Raw genomic sequence first — 23,315 nt, forward strand, 5'->3', positions numbered from 1 at the left:
TCTCTCACCAAGAACTTCAATAAAACTTGGACACAGGCTCATTATTTTTTAGCACATTTAAGGCCATTCTGGCTCTGAATCAGTTAATTACTTCCTAATACCTAAACTATAAAATCTTGATTCCATATACATCTAGATTGGACAGGAAAGTAGATAGTCTTTTTTTAAAATTTTAATTTGATATCCTGACATTTAAAGATTTCTTTGTCAGAGGAAATCTAATGGATCAAATGCCTTGAAACATTCCTAATTATTTTTCAATAGTCTGAATTTAGCAATGAAGATTAACGAAAGTAAATGATTCATTTACAGTAAGAGAGTCAAGTCCCACAGACTGTACCTTTCTCTACAACCACATGGCACATTCTGGTTTTGAACACCAGCTTCACAAAAGCAGAATCTGCAGACATGAGGATTTTGTAAGAAGAAAACTCAAATCCATATCTTCCTTAAAGGGTTTCAGAATTCTAGGCCAGAGTTACCCCTGGAGATGAAGAAAGTCTATCAAATGTCAGCATGAAGTTCTCTCTTACTTGAAATGACCTCACTAATGTTATCCTGATATCCTGAATACAGAAGCTCACCCTGACTTAGCTAAAACATGTGAGGAGTACACTTGTAATGAAATCATTCAAAAGCATGACTTCTCAAAATTCTCCAGATTTTTCTCCTACCTTCTAGCCATCCCTACTTTCTTCTTCCTTTGAAGACTGTAGCTTCAAGCTCTACCTATTTCTTGAATTCTGGGGTTCCTAATCCCATTACTAAAGGGGAGGGAGCAAAATACGTCACCTCAAAATGTGTAGCTTTAGCATGTGGATTATTTTGAGCTGAAGTCAATCAAGATCCAGCAAACTTAAGAAAAACTTTTACCTTCTCCTTAAACTACCTAAAAGAATTTAGACAGGGGGTCTGGCACAAAAGGAGACGAATTACCAGAGACAACTTTTTACCTGAAAAACCCATTTTTATGAGAGGCCAAACATCTGTTCCTTGTATCATCCTGCGAATGCCCTTCTCCTTGTTAAAGTTCTGAGCCCTTATTCCTTTTCTTAGCTCAAGATGGCACATAAGCCTCAACTGCTCGACTTGTCCTTGAGTCTCCCATCTTTGAGCCTCTCATACACTCTAAATTAAATTTGCCTTTCTCCTGTTAATCTGTCTTATATCTATTTAATGGTTAAGCCAGCCAAAGAACCTAGAAAGAAAAATGTTCTGCCCCTACACTACACATGATTCTAAACCATCTCATCAACTCTTAAATCCTAAACACCTATTAACTGGTCTGTACCAACAAATTGGGGTCTGTAGCCAAGACCCTTACTTCTCAGTACAGACCCATCTAGATGCTTCAACTTCAATAGGCTCCAAATTGAGCTCATCTCACCACCATAAGTCCTTCACCTCCAGAGTCCCCATCACAGTGAAGGAAATTATCATTCAATCCACGATATTTTCTTCGCTATAGCCAATTATTGTATAAACACGCAAATGTGATCATTTCACTCATGCTAAAAAAATTAACCAATGACTTCCCATTTTGCACAGGACAAATTCTAAAATCATCACCACAGCTCACAAACCTTCTTCCTTGCCCTGGGCTTACTTCTCTGACCTCATCTCTCACCTCTCAGCTTCCCCCACATTGAACTGTGTAGTTTATATCTCCTGTTCACCTTCCAGGCCCTCTCTCCATCCTTCTGCACCCTGCTCTGTGCCGTAGGTGGCTGACCTGTAGATAATGCATCAACAAGCTCTCTTGTCTACTGCTTTTTAGTTGGTTTGAGCCCAAATGGAGCACCTGCAGAGATAAGTGGAAAGGGGAACATAAGATCAGGATATCTAGTCCCCCAGCATCTTCCCTGTGAGATTCACATAGGCTGACATTGACCCTCTATCACAAGGTCAGCTCTTTTAGACAGTCTGTCCAAACAGTCTCTCTCGCTCCGGATTCCAGTAATCATGCTCTTTGTTCCATGTAAGGCCTAGACTGATCCTCATCCCAGAGTACAGCACTACCCCTTATATGTTTCTTATAGCCTGCTTATACTTTTATAACTAGCGCCTCATTAAACTTTCCTCAAATTTTGCAATGTTTGTGTGTATGAGTTTACTGCTAGAACCCTGACTGATGCAGTCTACTTTTAGATCCTAAAATGTGCCCATCTTGACTTAAATGTTGCTTCTTCAGGAAGGTCTTTCCTAGCCCCTAATTCAGGTATAACCACCTGCTAAACTTCCTACAGCACCCTGTACTTCTTCCTCTTCACATTTCCTCTATGCTTGGTGGCAGTCACTGAGTATGTTCATGTCACCTTCTCTAGGAGACCATTCCACATTCCACAAATCAGGTTTAGAGTCTGTCTTGTTCATTGTCATAGTGTAAGAGTTTCATTTGGGATCTGGAAGATTCTCACTAGTGATTTGTTGGATTCATAATGGATGGATGAATTAATGAATGAGTCCACTTTTATTCAAAAACAAGATTGCATCAGAAAACTATAAACAAAATTTGTTGGAAATATGAGAATAACTCGACAAGATGCTAAGAATGGGATATTTTAATATCTATTTCTCAGAGGAGGAAGAGATAGAGGGAGATGAAAAATAACTTTGTTTTATATATATACATAGCTATGGAATATTTACCAAAGCATGAGCATGTATTATGACTCAAAGAAGCAATAAGAAAGATTCATAAAAGCTACATCCTCTGAAAACAATGCAATAAAGCCAGAAATTAATAATTAAAAGGTAGTCAATAAATGATTTGGAAGGGAATTAACTACTTATGATATTCTAAATAATTTTCAGTTCAAAGAACTAAAAGTTAAAACTGCAGGTCATTAAAAATTAACACTAATGATAACACTACATATAAAAATCTGTGGATTTGTTCAAAGCAAAACCCATAAGAAAATGTGCGGCCTTGAAATCATTTATTAATTATCAGTCAAATAAAGGAGCCAAACTTTCAATTCAGGAAATTTAAAAAAGATAATAAGCAAAATAAGCCAAAATGAAGAAAAGGGAAAAGTCTAATAATAAAAGTAAGAATTAGTGGGATCCCTGGGTGGCGCAGCGGTTTGGCGCCTGCCTTTGGCCCAGGGCGCGATCCTGGAGTCCCGGGATCAATTCCTGCGTCGGGCTCTCGGCTTGGAGCCTGCTTCTCACTCCTCCTGTGTCTCTGCCTCTCTCTTTCTCTCTGTGTCTATCATAAATAAAAATAAATAAATCTTTTTTTAATAAAAAGTAGGAATTAGCTGAAAAGCAAAAACAAAAATTAAAATTTATTAACTCAAGAGTTCTAGAAAAATCTGTTAAAAAAGAGAGAAAACACAAATACACATTAAGAATGGGAAAGGTGATATAACACCATGTCAGGAAGGAATTTTTAAAATGATCAGTGTTTTGTGTAAATAGATCTTGATCTTGATGAAATGAATAAGTTTCAGAAATATGTAACTACTTTTTCATTTGACCTTCTAACTTTCTAAAAATTTACATTATTTTGTAATTCCAAAGTGTGCATTGAATCATAAGGGGAAAATCTTGAATTCCACCTCTTCTATTTTCTCCACACTCTCAGCACACAATTACTGCACATAGAATTCCTCTGTGCTCCATTATTGAAGACTTTCTTGCCCTTTGCCCCAGTCTGCCAACTCCCAACCACCCTCTGTACCATGGCCACACCCTTATTTTAAAGATATATTTTCATTATATCACTTCACTACTCAAAATCTAATAATGGTTCCTATTTTGTACACAAACATAAGCCCCTTTGACAGGCTTTCAGTGACCTCCATTACTCGCTCCTCATTTTACCAGACCACTTACTTTCCAGAAGTTACTTCCCAGCCTCTGTTTTCTGGTTAGACCATTCTTGTCACTTTCTCACTCCTTCCTCCCTACGTTCCCTACCATGCCCCTGTCTCTCTGTGTCAAACATGTGTTCTTCCGGTCTCAACTCCTCCAAAATGGCTGCACCAAAGTCCTGCAGCCTTCTATAATCTCTGTCTCTTTTTTGAATTTATATAGAGCCTATATCCCCCCCACCCTGCAAAAGATTCATCCCTTCCACTTTTAACTTTTGTTCTATGCATGTTATTTTAATCTTCCTGACTTACAACTCCATTAAGACCAAGACTAGATCTTGTGAAATTACTTAATACTCTCATCCTATAATTTATCCCATTATCCCACTTGATCGATGCTTGGTCTATACCTTTGACTATAATGTGTTGATTTCTTCTAATGTTTTTTATTTCCTCCTCAAGTGTCCTCCTCAAGAAGAAAATCAGTATTGAACGGCTCTATTAGTTAATAGAGAGTTTATGCAGGAAAGGAAATTTCAGTGGGAACTTGCCTGAGACAGTAGAGGATTGAATTTAGGATTTTTAAAGATAGGGATAGTATATGTATGAAGCTGTCCCACACTGACTACCGTGAGAGTACTGAGTGAAAAATCACTGCCCTCAAATCCTAAACAGAAACCTGTAACACAGAAAGGCACAAGACTAGACATTAGCTCAGTAGCTATACAATTAGGTTGGAATCCACCTCCATCACCACACCAGCTGCATGATCTTAAGCTTAACATTTACTTCCTGTAAATCCTGATTTCCTCTTCAGTAAAATATAGATGTTCTGAGGAGTAAATGAGATTGTTCACTCACTTAGCACAGTGTTTGGAATATAGCGCAGCTCAATATATACTAGTTATTATTATTATCATATGTTGTCTTTTTCCCACAACTTGTATAAGAGGTATTTGAGGACTTGAAGAGGCTGTGATGGCATGAGAAAATGCTCCACATCACTGGCCATCAGGGAAATACAAATCAAAACCACAATGAGATACCACCTCACACCAGTGAGAATGGGGAAAATTAACAAGGCAGGAAGCCACAAATGTTGGAGAGGATGCGGAGAAAAGGGAACCCTCCTGCACTGTTGGTGGGAATGTGAACTGGTGCAGCCACTCTGGAAAACTGTGTGGAGGCTCCTCAAAGAGTTAAAAATAGACCTGCCCTACGACCCAGCAATTGCGCTGCTGGGGATTTACCCCAAAGATACAGATGCAATGAAACGCCGGGACACCTGCACCCCGATGTTTCTAGCAGCAATGGCCACAATAGCCAAACTGTGGAAGGAGCCTCGGTGTCCATCGAAAGATGAATGGATAAAGAAGATGTGGTTTATGTATACAATGGAATATTCCTCAGCCATTAGAAACGACAAATACCCACCATTTGTTTCAATGTGGATGGAACTAGAGGGTATTATGCTGAGTGAAATGAGTCAATCGGAGAAGGACAAACATTATATGGTCTCATTCATTTGGGGAATATAAATAATACTGAAAGGGAATAGAAGGGAAGGGAGAAGAAATGTGTGGGAAATATCAGAAAGGGAGACAGAACATAGACTCCTAACTCTGGGAAACGAACTAGGAGTGGTGGAAGGGGAGGAGGGCGGGGGGTGGGGGTGAATGGGTGACGGGCACTGAGGGGGGCACTTGACGGGATGAGCATTGGGTGTTATTCTGTATGTTGACAAATTGAACACCAATAAAAAATAAATTTATTTAAAAAAAAAATCTGAGCTGCAGCTCTGGCCAACCTCTGCTGCAAGGACCACAGTTATGAGGCTTACTTACTGTCACTCTATCTCTTCCTGAAAGGAAATTCTAGAATGAATGAGAAAAGATGGCAATTTTCACTTTTAATTTCTTTACTGTGGAAATTTTCTTTAAAAGAAAATGAGGAGGAAAAAAACCCCTAAATGTGTCTCTTTTGAGAACATGAGGTCTCATCCTTTATGGTCTCATGGTCAAAATCCATTAGCCTTCCAGACAGAATGATTTCACATTATGCAACTGTCACATATAATTCCTATGAAACATGGATCCATTATTTGTTTTAGATATGCAAGTAATATGTAGCATTTACCAATGGACAGAGAAAATAAATAAATGTTTATAAGAGAATATTCTATAAAAAGGTCCTTATCTAGTTTTTCCTCCCAAAGCACTGACTACAGTTGTCAGGTAATATCCATGTGATTCAGATATTTATTTACCCCAATATGTGGAGAAATTCTTATTGTAGGACCTTAAAAGAAATAAGGCTAATTGGAAAAAGCGGACCCCACGGTATTAAATGAAAATACTATACACATATGTAGTCTACATATCCAGGGTACAAATACTCTCAGGTCTCTTTTATTTTTCCAACTAATCGTTAGAGGCACAACCTGCCAAATAAGGAGCACGTTCATTATCTCCCCCTTGAGGCTTTCCCCATGCCCACCTGTGATCTGTCAGAATGGACAGACTTGGGCAGTGCAGAAAAGTCTAGTCCCACTTCCACACCCATGCAGTGGCCCTGCACCCACCCAGTTCCCCCACAGTCTGACAGGGAATGCTGGACATCTGCTGATGCAACCCCTGAAGGGCAACCCCACTCCATCAGTGTCAGCTTGGCCAAGGGAGGCCTCATGCTTTGGCTCCAGAGCTCTGCACTCATCCTATAGGCACATAGCCATCACCCAAACCCCTGGAAAACCAAAGAATTCTGAGTTCAGAGTAATCCTGGCATTCATATAGTGGTCTACACAACATCCTCTTTTCCATCTTCCAGAACCATAGCTAAGTGATAAATACCTTTTGTTTTACATGTCTTAGCCCCTATCGGTCTGATTACACTCATTTTCTCTAGACTGACTGTAGGGTTATGCGCTGACCCTCTTAAGGAAGGATACTCTTAATAACCCCTGAGGGTTCTGCAGCCCCTCTCCAAATAAGGCTACCCTCAGTGACTCAGGGGTGATTTATCCTCCACATGAGATTCTCTAAGGTGAGCTATGCCAGTTTTCTCAGAGGGCCACCCATAATGATTCCATAGTATCAATACTTCCTTTTCAGAGGGATGCTAGAACTAACCCAATCATTATTACTGGTAGGTGCCCTACTATATGCTTTTGTGAAGTGAACTGAGCACAATTTAATTCAATGACATAAAATTACACATTAAGTTCTAATCTCCCTGCTAAGGGATTGATGAAAACACCATTAGTTTATTGGGAAAGAAAGTAGTATCTACTTTGATATAACCTAGGTTTATTTTTTCCCGAAGTCCCATTGGGCCTCTACTTATGATACTCTTGTTCCAAAACAGTTTGCGATGAGAGGTCACCCCCTGGTCTAAGGACCTTTATGATGTTTCAGAATGTTTATTTGTACTCATTCTCTAAGTCAGAATATCAATTCTTTATTGTCGTAGAGGATTTGCTTCCCTTTAATTATTCTGCAAAATGTCCATACCTGCCTTTCTCACCATCCAGGAACAGTGGAGCTGTTCCCCAGCTCTGCACCTTCCTCTGCCAGCAGAGTCTGTGTCCTGGGCCTGGTGGTTTTTCTGTCCCCCTCTTCTCTGTTGGGTAATGCTTGTTAATGGGCTGGGGTAGTTAGTATCTAAAACCTGAGCTCAAATCAGATTCCTCCACTATGTAGAACGATAGATCCCATGACACATGAATGTCAGTAAAATCCTCACCGGCCATGAAAGGTCAGGGATGTTACTTCTTGGTCATTGCATATGCAAAAGTGTTTGTATCTGTAACCTGAGATCCATTTTCATCATTCAGGGATGTATAAGGAGCAATGTATGGCCACACATATAAAAACATAGGTTTATTTATATTGCACATTGGCTTTGAAGATACAGTCCTTGAATAAAAATTTTAAGACAGCACAGCAGGACTGCTTGATCCAAAGGCATCAACAGTTTTCTATTCTTTTTCCTGTTTTCTCATTGGAACTTTATGGCAAAAGTACACATTTTTTGCATGTGAATGACAGACCCCATTTGACAAATAAATTCTGAGCAGGAGACCCAGCTTATTGACTGGGAGAATAGGAGAAAATATGCTATAAGAGAAGAAACTTTTGACTAAAAAAAATTCCTTGATCATCCAAATTCATAAAATCAAAGCCCCAGGAGTAACACAGTGGCTTCAATTGTGCTAGGAATTGCAAAGATACAGGGGTCTGCTCAGATTCAGCTCAAGAATCTTATAGATGCTATGAGAAAAGGAATAAAGTCAGAGATTGATGCACAAATCACTTATTGTGCATATGTCACTGTGGCTACTGGAGCAAAAGTAAACATGCAACAGGAAACAGAAGAAAACTATTATCTGCCAAAACTACTCCAGCAGCATTTTAAATATAAACTTCTGTGAAATAAAGTCAAGAGAGAACTATAATAGCAAATGGTAGCTTTTTTTTAAGATTTATTTATTTATTCATTTATTTATTTGAGAGAGAAGAGAGAGAGCAGGAGTAGAGGTAGAGGGATACAGGGAGAAGCAGTCTCACCACTGAGCAGAGAGCCCATTGTGGGGCTCGATCCCAGGACCCTGAGATCATGACCTGAGCCGAAGGCAGATGCCTAACTCAGTCAAATGACCTACAGGCCCCTAATTTGGTAACTTTTTAAAGGAAGAAATTGAGTAAGAGAGTCATCCATAATGAAGCTTCTCTTATTAAAGCAAATCAGATTTTTAATAACTTTTCACCTTTTTAATTTGGGAAGGGGTGGGGAATAGAGAACAGAAGGTGTATAAAAGCCCTGATCATGGTGGGGGTCTCACCTCAGACCAGCTGAAGCTGAGGAAGTCTGGTGGAGTTCTTCATAAACAACAGCAGTGACTGACTCTGAACGGAAGATGTATCGTTTTCTGTCCTCCACTGTTTCCACATGTATAGGATTGGACAATAACTGAAGTTTTTCAGTCCCAGGAGTGACTGGAAAAATAAAATGTTCCCTGCAGGTACCAGTCAACAAAATCGAGCTTAAAACATTCTATTGAAATTTGGCTGTTTCTTTGCCACTCAATCACTAGCAATTGTGACCCATTTTCCCTACTCCCTACTGCATACAATGCCTCCTAAAGGAGTTGCAGGGTGGAATCTTGGAAAATTCGAATTTTTGGTTCTTACCTGGATTGCCTCGAAACAGTATATACTTGCCAATCCAAAGAACATATGTTTTCTAATTATCTGCCAGTTTCCTCTCCTTTCCCCTCCATTTTTATTCATTTTTATTTTGCTAAATTGTAAAATCTACTTAAACTTTGCCCTTTTCTGTCTAGATAAGAACAAATTTCACTGTCAGGAAAATCATCCTATAAGTATGAGCTTTAGGGGCCCCTGGGTGGCTCACTTGGTTGAGTGTCAGATTCTTGGTTTCAGCTCATCAGGATCTCAGGGTCATGAGATCAAGCCCCACACTGGGCTCTGCACTCAGCATGGAGTCTACTAAAGATTCTTTCTTTCTCTTGCTAAAATAAATAAGTAAAACCTTTTTTAAAAATAAGCTTTATATAGAAATAATCAAATACAAGTTTCCCTGGCCTACCAAAGATATGAACAAGGTTTAATCAGTACCCTCAGATACCAATTTCTGCAGATTTTCCTCCAAAACTCCTAGAACAATAATAATCTTGATTCAGTCCAGGTTTTGAGTGAAAATATTCCAGAAATAACAGTACAATGTAAAAGCTGACCTTAACATTTCAGTATTTGGAATATCTTAAGCATTTGGAATATCTTAAGCAACAGCACATTTAAAAAAAAAAAATGAAATGAGGGATGCCTGAGTGGCTCAGTGGTTGAACATCTGCCTTTGGCTCAGGGCATGATCCCAGTCATGGGATCGAGTCCCACATCGGGCTCCTTGCGAAAAGCCTGCTTGCTTCTCTCTTTACCTGTGTCTCTGCCTCTCTCTCTGTGTGTCTCTCATGAATACATAAAACCTTTTAAAAAAATAAATAATAAAAAACAAAACAAAAAGAAAAATCATATTTCTCCAAATAACCTCAGGACCTTCACAAGCCAATCAGCATCCACAGTAACTTGCTGGCAGGTTAAGAAAGGTCAGCTCCAGCAGTGTACAGATCAAAAGCTCCTCACACCATTCAGAACCTAGAGCCCTGACTATAATAACTTCCATATTTAGACAAAAATGAAATTTGACTTGAAGAACAGACTTATTTCCATCTTCCTCTAAGTCAAGCAGAGGCTCCATTCTTACAGATTAGGCTGAGAGAACCTTGACCTTGTTTGTATAAATATTCATAATGTATCTTGAATTTCAAGTTTCCTGAATTGCTACAAAAGTGAGCTTCCTTATTAGTGACTTCTTGTCAGAAAACTTTCATTCTGCATTTACGAACCCACTCTCTGCACCATTATGTAATGAGACAATTGTGGGGGTTTTGGGGGGGGTTCGGGGGGGTTGTATATTTTCTATTGGAGTTCGATTTGCCAACATGTAGTATGACATCCAGTGCTCATCCCGTCAAGTGTCCCCCTCAGTACCCATCACCCAGTCACCCCATCCCTCTACCCACCTCCCCTTCTTCTACCCCTTGTTGGTTTCCCAGAGTTAGGAGTCTCTCATGTTTTGTCACCCTCTCTGATATGTTCCACTCATTTTCTCTCCTTTCCCCTATGATCCCTTTCACTATTTCTTATATTCCCTGTATGAGTGAAACCATATAATATTTGTCCTTCTCTGACTGACTTACTTCACTCAGCATAATACCCTTCAGTTCTATCCATGTCAAAGCAAATGGTGGGTATTTGTCGTTTCTAATGGCTGAGGAATATTCCATTGTATACATAAACCACATCTTCTTTATCCATCATCTTTCGATGGACACCGAGGCTCCTTCCACAGTTTGGCTATTGTGGACATTGCTGCTAGAAACATCGGGGTGCAGGTGTCCCAGCGTTTCACTGCATCTGTATCTTTGGGGTAAATCCCCAGCAGTGCAATTGCTGGGTCGTAGGGCAGATCTATTTTTAACTCTTTGAGGAACCTCCACACAGTTTTCCAGAGTGGCTGCACCAGTTCACATTCCCACCGACAGTGCAAGAGAGTTCCCCTTCTCCACATCCTCTCCAACATTTGCTGTTTCCTGTTTGAGACAATTGTTTTATGTCAGAGTCTTATAATCTTTCTGTAACACTTGGTATCATGTCACCACATGTTGATTTTGATGTTGAAAACAGTTTCACAAGGAAACCGTTCATGACAGGAAAAAAAAAGATCCTTCCTCAATCCAATTGAGTTTACTGAAGGAACAAATATTCACTTGAATCCTTAAATCTCTTCCTTAGCATAGAGGAATCGGATTCTGAAATTAACTTTTGAGTCAAAAATATAAGCAAACCCCCAAACAGATGAATATGACTCAGAAATTTTAAAGATAGCTATCAATTTGAAGTTTAAAACATAAAAACCAGGTTCTTCTCACCACCTTTACGGACCCCTCACAACTATTAATACACAGATTTTTCTTTTCTTTTCCTCAGATCACTTAGTTTCACTAAAAATATATCATTACACATTATCCTAAAAGATACAAATCCAGGTGTTCAAAACTGAACCAGTTGATTTTAAGAGTAAGATAGTGTAATAAGAAAATATTATCAGAGAAAATATTATCATCAACACATATTAACTAAGTATGTTCCCCCAGAAGGGATCTCCATAAAGGTTTCTGGTGATGCTAGTCCCAGCTTCCAGCCATTTCTGCCAATGCCCAGAGCTTTTACTAACAGGATCTATAAAACACTTAGAGGTTTATCCTGATTGGATGCACCAGTTACCAACCAAGTCTGCTTATTATAAGGATTAGGAAAGGAAAAACTTTTCCCAATTATACTATTTATGTCTTATATTCTTCCACTCTGTCCCATAGGTTTTGATGTGAACTATTCTTTTTCTTTGTTTTTGGCATCCTTGGTTAATTATAATTTTAACTCTGCTCCAAGGTTTATCCAGAAATTCATTTCTTCATTCCAAGAGTTAACATTTTTTTAGCTTTTTATATTTTTATGTTAATTGGATTATGATCACAGAATATGCCTATAAAAGCTCTACTTTTCTCTTTTTTTAAGATTTTATTTATTTATTCATGAGAGAGACAGAGAGACACAGGCAGAGGGAGAAGCAGGCCCCATGCAGGGAGCCTGATGTGGGACTTGATCCCGAGACTCAAGGGTCACGCCCTGAGCCGAAGGCAGATCCCCAACTGCTGAGCCACCCAGGCATCCCAAAGCTCTACTTTTCAAAACATGTTAAGTTTACTTTGAGGCCAAATACATAACTATAATTAATTTTATTTGAAAACTATGAATTTATATACATGTACTCAACTTTTTTATTGTATCATTAAATTCTTTTATGCCTTTGTTTTGTTGTCTATTGAATCTGTCACTTTCCTAAAGTGGGCTATTGAAATCTTCTACTTATTTTACCAACTTCTTCTTGCAAATTGCTTTTGTTTCACTTATAGAATCTCCATGTTTTTGGTGAATATGGTTTATGACTTATATCCATAAAATTTGTTTGGCATAATACCCAGAAAACCACCTATTTCTTCTTCACCCTGTATAATATATACAGCCTGCTCTTTTCCCCCTCAATATCCATTCTGCTCTCTTTCCCTCCTTTATTCTGCCTTTATTCAGATTTCCTTGAAACTAGCCGTGACCATAAACTAATTTCTGGTAAGTTAAATATAAGTGTAAATGTCATGCGGCAACTTCTAGGAAATTCTCTAAGACTCATCGTGCAATGCAAGCTGTTCGATCTCTCCCAGCTATCTTGACTCCCAACTCCCTTCTTACTGGAATTGTTGATCCTCTGCGTTTCAACCACGTCTTTCACTTGGTCTGTGCACCATGTACCTTCCTTAATGAGGTCCCCTTGGCTGGCACAGAAGTTCTCAATTCCCAGCTACCTTCCATGAACTCCCTCAGGCAAGCAAAATATTTTCAGATATTTTTGAAAAACAGTATTTAAATAGACCATAGTACTATTTCTACCCTACTGTGGATGAAATGTGTTGGAAGTGTATCATTTTACAGAGCTGGGTCCTCTCATAATTCCAGACAGAAAGCAGAAAGAGTTCTCTTTGCATTGGATAGCCACTAGTGTGTGTGTGTGAGTGTGTGTGTGTGTGTGTGTGTGTGTTTATCACCAATATTATTAGTTTAGGGTCTTAGACTCAGGATTCATGATAAAAATTGCCCTAGGGCCACCTGCGTGGCTCAGTCGGTTAAGTGTCTGACTTGATTTGGGCTCAGGTTATGATCTCAGGGTTGAGATCAAACCCTGTATGGGCTGTGCTGGGTGTGGAGACTGCTTAAGATTCTCTATCTCCCTCGATTCCTCTGCCCCCCCACCTCTCTCTGTCTCTCTCCCCATATTTATTAAAAATAAAATAAAATAAAATAAAATAAAACAAAATAAAATAAAATAAAATAAAGCCCTGAAACATCAGGCTTTGCCCTTGACATGTACATTTTCAAAAGGAAAAATTATCAAGTGCCTGACTTTTGCAACTCAAAAGCGCTTTCATTTTTAGGTTATCTTCTCCTCTTAAGACTTTAAAAGTCTATTTTGAAACCCAAAGTCAAGAATTTGAATCTTTGGTCTCATTGGATTCATTTGCAATCTCCCTTTCCTGGATCAATAAAATTCATCTCCAGAATTTATGGCAAAAGGGTTACAGGGGGAAAAAATGAATTTTAAAGAAGGAAGCTATGTCAGACAATATTTGAAATTCTTATCCGACCGCATATAGAATTAGAGATTCTAATAATACAATAGCATGAACACAAGACTTGATGTCAGAAGGAATTTGTTGGTATTCAGACTCTTCTACTATGAGCTCAATGCCCTTAGGCAGATTACACAATATACCTAAGCCTCATTTTTCTCATCAAAATATATGGCAAAATAATAACCACTTGCCAAAGTTTTTATGACATTTAAAATGAGATGGAATATATGTCAAGTAAACAGTGCAAATACCAGACTTTCTAGAACAATGTTTATTGAAGGAAACTCACCAAGATATGAGCAGGAGCAGGGGCAACACCCCCCCACACACACACACACACATAACACATCCTGGGGTGCCAACACATGGCACTCTAGCAGGGCTAGACTCTAAGAACAAGATCTTGTCTTGAGCCATGCAGATTTTAAGCTGCTTTATCAGGAAGCCCCAGGCCTTATCCCAGCATAGGGGCTGGGCTCCAAACTATGTAATTACAGCAAAAGAAAGTGACAGAAACTGGCTTTCAGCCCTGATTTATCACCCCAACACTCTTCCAAAATCGATTGACTTATGCACTGGGCTGGAGCTCTTCAGGTAGCCAACTTTCACTTTGGAAAGCCAGCCCACAGGGAATAAGTTACCTTTGCTCTCCATCTGTGAAATCTGCAAGCACAGTGCCTGGCACAGAGTTGGTATAAACATAGATTAAATATGTATGGCCATGGGAGCAACATGCCCAGATCCTTTGTCATATAGGAAGTATGTTTGTTCTCAGACTAAATGATGTATTCAGCAAGTGTTTTATGGAATGTCCATTCAATACCAGGCTTTCTTCTAGGCACTTAAGATATTTCTACTAACAAAATATATCAATTATATCAGATTTATGGAGATTTGATTTTTTTTTTTTTTTAGATTTTATTTATTTATTTGTGGTAGAGAAAGAGCAGGGTGGGGGAATAGGAGCAGAGGGAGAGGGACACGAAGACTCCTCGCTAAGTGTGGACCCTGAGATCATGAGTTGGGTTGAAATAAAGAATCAGACACATAACTGACTGAGCACCCAGGTGCCCCTGGAGATTTAATTCTAATGTACATTAAGCATAAAGAATAAGTTATATAGTTATATTAAAAGACCAGTCTGTAAAGACAACCATCAAGCAAGGTAAAGGGGAGACGGAGTTTGGTGGAGGAAAAAGGAAGTAAGTACAGGAGGGCGGTTCCCCTTATAATTGTAAATAAGGTGGTCCAAGTAGGCTTATTGAGAGGATAACATCTGAAGCAAACACGTAGAGAAGATAAGGGACGGAGCCTTGCGGATAACTGGGGCAAGAACTTTCCAGAGGAAAGAATCCAGTTCTAAGTCAGAAGTGCCCAACGTGTTCAAGCACTGGGTGCAATGAGGAGCTACAGGAGAGTTTTGAGAAAGGAACAATTCAGACTTGCATTTAACAGTCTCAGTATGGCTGCTGTGTGGAGAACAGACTACAGGCAGGCAAGATGAAAGCAGGAAAGATTGTTGCATAAACATCAAAACCTACAGTGTCTGCTGTGCCTCTGGGCTCAGAGGCTTCTCTGAGGCTTCTTCCATGAGAAAAGCTGTCTAGGAGCAGCTGTTGTTTCTGTTCCTGCTGGAGGGAGAGGTGGAGACACACTTGATAGCCTTGCTAGGAGCCCTTGGCAGTGGAAGACTGGTGAGCTTGGGGGGTGGGGGAAAGGATAAGAAGGAGACCTGATTTAGACAACAAAAGGCTTGTTGCGAAGACATCTCCCCAATAAAAACAAATATTGGAGTTTGCTTCTGTTCTGTCAGAACCCCTCTTCAAAGTTAGGCATGGTAAGGACTTTAGATAACTGTCCTGTGATGGTGAGAGTGATATGAAACAGAAGGTACTCTGAAGCAGAGGGAGAGTAAAACTGTCTCAGTGGATGCCCTGGTGATAAGCATCTCTGCTGTCTCGTTACTCTGAACAGGGGTGAGTGATCAACAATGGAGAAGAATGCTCAGTCCCTGAGCTCCCAGGAGATACAGGCCTGTGGCAGGACTGTCTACAAAATTGGTAGGGCCCACCACAAAGTGAAAATGCAGGACCTCTTGTTCAAACTTATTGAGACTTCCAGACAGCAGCAGCAGAGCATTAGACCAAGTGAGCACGGAGCCTGCTGAGCATGGGGTCTTATGAAGCTGCACAGCTTTCACACCCATAAAGCTGGTCCTGGGCTTTAGCTTGAATTTTGATTAGCCAAACAAATTGCCCAGATATGGAAGAGCATGGGGAAGACCTTACATTAATTTGATAATAGTTCAGTCATGTGAAAGATGCAGTAAAGGCAAATTAACCGTGCCATTTGGTGTGGCATCACCTCTTCCACATACTTCTGAGTTGGTGAGATGCCCTGTTCTCTTGGCATCTGAAGACTGAAAATAATCCATTTAACTAGGACTCCAGTTGCAGAGACCGAGGTAATCAGAGAGGTCTGTCTGTAAAGGAAAATAGTATAATAAAGGGATTATTTAGTTCAAACGAACAAGAGGCTGAGTTTTACCATGAGCTTTTTTACAACTTCCAAGTGAGAGGCATCTGTTGCTCTTCCCATGGGTGCTGTCTAGGTGGGTGTTGGAGGAGGTCATTGAGAAGACATGACCAGTAGACCTGGGCTCCTCAGGTCAGAGGCTCCTCACCTCCTCCTCTGTCCTTGGAATATGTTTTCTACCCACTGTTCCACAAGGAGAGCCATTTTCAAGGATGCAGCCTTGAGAGAGCAATGGGTTATTGAGACCATCTGGATGGTATACTTGACTGGACCCCAATAAGGCTTTTATAAATGTTAAGATTTTGGCGGGTGGAGATAGAAATTTAGTCAACTTGTGGCCACTCAAGACCAGCTTCATATGTAAATTCCCTTGCTTATGACCTGCCACTCACCAATCTGGAGTGGACTTCCACTTTCTTCAGTCCCTCCATACCCTCTGCATATGGCCGCCAGTTTGTGAACCAACAGCAGACTCCCCAACTTTGTCTCTCCTGATAACAGTTCAGAGCTCTCCCTTCACAGAGTAAACTGCACCATCATTAAAAATCATTTAACATAACCAGGCTGAAGCTTTTTGCTGAAAGCTCTGGTTATCTTCTCTTCTAGGGCAAGGAGCAAAAATGTAAAGAAGTAACCCTTAAAAATGGCATATATTCTAGTTAAACCCCCAGACTCTGAAAGCAAATATTCTCATTCATTCCTCATTGATTGAATCATTCATTTATTTAACCAATATTGAACTTCTATTTGACAGACTTGTAGAGTGTCTGAAGCCTAGAGAATATCTATTGAATAATCTGTGGACAGATACACAGGGTCCATGGGCTCAGGGAATAGAGGAGACCTAGAGCTGAGCAGTGTGTGACCTTGGACAATTTATTTAGCCTTAGCCAATTTATTAGAACTGATCATCAGTTCTCTCACCTGTAAAGTGGGAATGGTAATAATACCAACATCTACTTTTTATAACCATATGGATTAATGTATGCAAAGTCTCTGGTTCAATGACCAACCCTTAGCATGCCTCAGGAAATACTAGCTATCATCATTATTATTAATTTATATTGATTTAGCCAGACACAGAGAGGACAGCAGGTCTCACAAACCAGAACTTCCCTCTTCTAGTTACCAGTTCAGTAAGAATTATAAGAAATGCTCAAAGTTCACTTCCTACACATAGTAGGGTACTATTCTGTTTTATTTTGTTTTGTTTCTTCCTGCAGTGCAGAAATACTTGTGTGCCTTGGCATATCTGAGACAAGGAAGATTCCTACATGGAATCACAAGTACTTGTACACTCGCACCACTAAGAGCTCAGTAGTAGATTTAGTGAGCCTCACACCTAAAACAAAAATCACTGTTAAAAAGAATAAGTCCCTAAACGTAAAAGGATGGATGTGTGACATCCCTGCTACAAGTTAGCAGCCTTAACCCTCACCTGTGCTGTGTGGCACTTCCAAGACACGGCAGGACTTGGGATACAACCAATCCAAGATCTTTTTTCCAAGGAGAAACTGCAGGCTCACTTGGAGCAGCCATGATCCGTGCTTCCACCTTGATGCTGAGATTTTGTTACTCTCTAGCATCATCTGCTAAAGATAAAAGAACATGCACTTTATGGCCCAGGACCTCCATCTCTAGGCACAAACCAGCAGAAATGTGTGCGTGCATTTAACCAAAAGATTTGCAGAAGAATATTCATAGCAGCATATAGCCCCCACATGAAAGCAATACAAATACCATCTATGATAAATTTGAAAAAAATATCATGGTATGTTCACTTGATGGATGCTATGTGGGAATAAGAAAAAAAAAAGACAGCTTAAAATTCTGGCTGGTTTTGTCATTTCTCTTACTTCTTGCTTTATTAATTGAATTCAATGCTGTTTCAATGTATTCTCATAAAAGCTTTGTTTAAAAAGAAAGAAGAGCCTTCATTTTTTTCAGGAAGAACCACTGGAAACTCAGTGACCCAGACAGGGGCCATGTGATCCTCTCTTAAGAGGTACACCTGACGGTGAACTGCACATAGAAAGCCAGTGGTTCCTCCTTCTTCCTTCGGTATGTGCAATATCCCAAAGAGGCTTTACAGAGCCTTCTATGACGCATCAGGAAAAATGAAGAGAAAGATCACAAAGGTTTTCAGGTCCATCAGGGTAGGAGTAAAGCCTTCTAGCTACAGAAATCCTATATATAAGCAACAGGCAGAACTGTGTACTTGTGTTCCTAATGACACAGTGAGAGGGAGCAAAGGAGCAGCCAAGTATAAAACCCCATACAACAAAGGCTGGATGTGTGCAGTCACGGATGAGCAGTTTCCTTTTCCTTTGGGACAGAGCCCAGTGAGGGAAGCCATTTCTAGGAAGGTGGACAAACCTTAGGATTGGCTATCCTGAGTAAGATATCCATTGTGAGACTGTTCTTTTTGGGAATGGGGAAAGGAAAGATTTTCAAAGTCCTTTCCAGGCCAGACAGGAAACAAATTGTTGTTTGATTATAGCACACTGATCGAACCTACAAGCCTAGCAATGCAGTGAAGGAAGTTTCTTTGCCATCAGTTATTTTAAAATATGTACCATGTGATTTTCTGATAATATCCTTGTAATTCAAATGTCTTTATAAATCAATAATAAAAATATTAAGATCAAAAGTACAGCATAGGGAATATAATCAATAATATTGTAATAATGTTATATGAGGACATTGCTATGTTGTACACCTGAAACTAATAAAACATCATATGTCAACTATACTTCATAATTTTTAAAAAGTGATTAATATCCCTGGGTGGTAGAACTGTTCTTCACAAAAAGAAGCACAAATGATCAACTTATGAAGAGGTATACAAATTCCTTAGCCATCAAAGAAATAAAAAAATTACAATATGATTCACTTTTCACCTCTCAAAATAGTGGACTACATACACACACACACACACACACACACACACAGGATCATGGAATTTCTTCTCATTCCTTCTCTGTTATTCCAGGAGCCTCCTCCAACCTCTCCCCCAACCCTCTAGTTTTGAGCCACTCACTCTAAAACCAGAAATAAATACTACAAATGCTCAGTTCTTAAGCCCAGTCACATCTAGTCTCAGTGCAGGTTTGTATGCTCAAAGAACAATTTTTCCAGTTCTGAGAAACTAGATTAAATGATGCCAGGGCTGAGGAAGAAAAAGCGGGGAGAAAACAAGCAAGAAAACAGAACAATGTTAAGGGTACAAACCACTTTGTAGGAAGGACAACTTCAATGAAGTTGCACCAATCTTCAAGTCCAGGTGAAAGGGGAATGAATGTACCATTGGCATAACCCTCTCCTAAAAGAATAAGCCAAAAAAATATCTTGCACTACTACATTTTCAATACAAAGTTTTACAAATGTGAAATAGAGTGATAACAGGAGTAAAATAGTAAAAAAAAACACTGAAAAGTTGTTCTTCCTCTACTGTACTGCCAAATTTTAAATATTTGAAAACCAAACCCTTTAATAATACAATTATAATAATAATTAAATTTTGACTAAAATTTAGAACTTATTCTTGTATTACTGAAATTAATTCTACTTTGTTGATATTCAGGTTCACCTTTACTTTTGGGCAAATATTGACTTTAACACATTAACGCTGAGCATCTGGTCAACATGTATTTTTGGTACACCATATTTTAAGGAAATAATGGGATGTACAAATGAAGCTTATGTAAGCACATATTTATCACAGTATTATTTATAAAAACTGGGAAAAATGAAAACCACTTTATCTAAAATACTGATATACTTGTGATATCTAAGTTTGTCTAAGCTCTAGTGAAAGTTAATTTTCCAATAGGATATGTGTTCTAGGAACAAAAAATCTATTAGGAGTGCAGTAACTCCCCTTTGCACCAACGAACCAATTTTTACCCAACAGGTCCCTTAAGAATGAAGACAGTCGTGAGGAAAAAGAGCAGATTTTTTAATCAGAAAAAGATTATTTTTTAACTTGTTCATTAACTTGTCTTATGGGGGCGCTGTTCGCCAAGACAGTTGTCATTTCTGCACGAATTCTGAGCACAGCTGTGATCCCTTTGAATCTTCCTTTCGATAGTAAGCTTCCCTCCATTAGACCAGGCACACCAACAGTGAACTCTTCTCTGGGCTCTCTGATTCTGATCTTAATGTTTGGTAAGTACATTTTACTGAAATGTTTTTAAGTATTTCAAAATAATGAAAACTGGGACGCCTGGAGGGCTCAGCGGTTGAGCGTCTGCCTTCGGCTCAGGGCCTGACCCCGGAGTCTGGGACCAAGTCCCACATGGAACCTGCTTCTCCCTCTGCCTGTGACTCTGCCCCTCTCTCTGTCTCTCATGAATAAATAAATAATATCTATTAAAAGAAATAATGAAAACTTTCTCCAAAAGATATAACATTTTTTTCCTTGCAGGAAGAACCCATGGCAATTCAGTCAAACAGAGACCAAATTACTGTCTTGGAAGGAACATCTGTGACTATGAACTGCGTATACACATTCACACAGTACCCTACTCTTTTCTGGTATGTCCAATACCCCAACAAAGCTCTGCAACTTCTTCATAAAGAGACGATGGAAAACAGCAAGAACTTTGGAGCCAGAAATATTAAAGACAAAAACTCCCCTATTATGAAGTCGTCAGTCCAGGTATCAGATTCCGCCATGTACTACTGTCTTCTGAGAGATACACACAATGCCAAGGGCACTGAGGGGAACTGTACAAAAACCTCAGAGGCCCAGCTGAAGGATATAGTGTAGCTGGGAATCCCAAACTGAGGAGCCTTATTCTCTCTCTCATAGACAGTCCTGTTGGGACAATGGTCAGAAGATAAAGAAAAGCAAAATGAGCTACAACTGCCTCTAATTCCAGGGGCACAGGGGTTCTTTACAAAAAAAGAGGTGAGGGCAAAGAGAAATTATTCCATTAAGGAGAATAATTTTTGAACTGGAAAAAAAAAGGGAAAGTATAAGTGAAAAGACTCTAAGAGAAAACATAGATGCTTTTGATAAAATCAATTCTTCTGGATCCTTTAAATTAATTTGCAAAACACAAAAAGAAATTTTCAGGCATAATTTGAGAGATTTTGGGCCAAATCTTTGAAAGCCTAAGGGGAATAAAGGAAATCCCAAATGCATAAACATGGAAGAAATGGATCGATATCCAGCAATGCTTTCAAGCATGTTTATTAACAGATAATGTGTGTGCTCTTAGAAAATAATGCAGTAATCAATATGAGCTAGAATGAGTTCACTAAAGATACTTTTTAAACAAGCCTGTTGAATTCAATGTACTTCTCTAGATTAAAATTGTCTCAAATGTTTGCAAGACACTTGATTAGTTTGTTTCTTGTTATATCATTAGGAAAATAAGTAATATCATATATCACTCATTGAGTGATGTATTTATCACAGGCCCTATTGTACTATCTATAATAATAATAGCTATTGTCTATCGAGTGCCTAATAGGTATGAAGTTTTGTGTGTTTTTTTTAAGTTTATTTGTTTATTCATGAGAGACAGAGAGAGAGAGAGAGAGGCAGAGACACAGGCAGAGGGAGAAGCAGGCTCCCTGCAGGGAGCCCAACATGGGACTCGTTCCCAGCTCTCCAGGATCACGCCCTGGGCTGAAGGCGGCGCTAAACCGCTGAGCCACCCAGGCGTCCCTGAAGTTTTGTTTTAAACTTCATTCATTTATTTCATCTTCACTATGGCCCCATGAAGCAGGGACAACTATTAGTCCCAATGAAACCGAGGTACAGAGAAATGACCTAACTTGCTCCTAAACAGTAAGAACAGTGCTGGCATACCAGTACAGGGAGATCAGCCCAAAGCCTGCACTCTTAGCCACTGGATTTATCTGCCATCCTCACCACAAACCACTAGGTTGTGTGTTTTTATCCCCATTTTACAGGGAACTGACGTCTGGAGCATTGCGATAACTTCTCAAGACCTAGTATCTAGTAAGGGGCAGGGCTAAGTGAGGTCTATTTGGCTCTCCAAATCACATTCGCTTTTTGCACTGCTCCTCTCCATAATGCTACAGTCCGTGGTCTTCAGCTGAAAGAATGGCCTAAATAAAGATTTAATTGAAAGAACCATCTCTATTGTTGTATATCACACGATTTTATCCTTCATTCTGACCTGTTAGTATTCTTCTTATGAGAATGCACATAAGGTATGCCCATCAGATGTGCAAATAACACAATAGTAAGATAGGTAGCTAATATGTTAGGTCATATTAGATTAACTGAAACAGCCAAAATGAAATTTAATGGGGATAACTATATACTTCTCCATGTAGTTTTATAAAAATCAATTCCAATATGTACTACAAGGGACTATGGATTTACAGTATTCTTTGTGAAAATGATGTGGGTGTGTATTCACTCAAACTAGCTCAAGGAAAAGGAGATTTGCTGAAAGGATACTGAGGAGTCTCATAAAATCTACCTGTGAAAAATACAGCTGAGCCTAACAAGAAGAGCATCATCAATTGGCTATTCTATCTGAATCTACTTCTCTCTGAATATATAATCAGTTCTCCTGTTAGGAGACCATATTCCGTAAGTCTGTTAGGTTCTACTCTGCAATAATTTGAGTTTGAACATACCCAGCTTTGCCAAGGGATGACTCTGACTCGGACCCCATGGGGTTTTACAGCTCTAATGACTGACACTATCTAACAACTGTTTGTATACCTAGTCTAAATTAATAAGTCCAGTATTTACCCAGATCCAACAAGCTATAGCCAGGGAAAGGAGGTCACTTCATACAAACGTGACCTCTAGATATGTTCCTTAAGGGATACCTCCAATTGGGGAGCGGGAAAGAAGTCCCAACATTAGAAAATGATTGTAAGCTCAAAATAATTCAACAGTGTTCTAAAACCACTAAAATGACCATAGGAAACAATCATAGATGAGTGGAACCCAGATGAATAAAGTAATACTTCGGCAGGACAACAACATTTGAAACATATTTGAAGAGGCATGGACACAAAAGAAAGAGAAGACTGGGAAAGAAGTCTGCAATCATATGATACGGGGAAACAGGGATGTCATGTGTAGGAATACCAGAGATACTCGTAAGGAATATCTTTTAAAAACAAAGAACAACACTGTC

General features: G+C 39.3%; 1 protein-coding gene and 1 long non-coding RNA gene across 2 annotated transcripts in view; one reads left to right on the plus strand and one right to left on the minus strand.

The window, feature by feature from the left end:
* LOC112909605 (T cell receptor alpha chain MC.7.G5-like) overlaps positions 1–23,315 on the plus strand; it is a 531,968-nt gene that overhangs the window by 260,493 nt on the left and 248,160 nt on the right. The gene's annotated exons all lie outside the window — the stretch shown is intronic.
* Positions 14,697–20,499, minus strand: LOC140599337 (uncharacterized). The gene is made up of 2 exons (XR_012002090.1): positions 17,618–20,499; positions 14,697–16,126 (listed from the first exon to the last, which is right to left on the minus strand). It is a non-coding gene; the product is annotated as an uncharacterized lncRNA (long non-coding RNA).

Source organism: Vulpes vulpes, chromosome 6 (genome assembly GCF_048418805.1).
Source record: "Vulpes vulpes isolate BD-2025 chromosome 6, VulVul3, whole genome shotgun sequence".
Taxonomy (NCBI): domain Eukaryota; kingdom Metazoa; phylum Chordata; class Mammalia; order Carnivora; family Canidae; genus Vulpes; species Vulpes vulpes.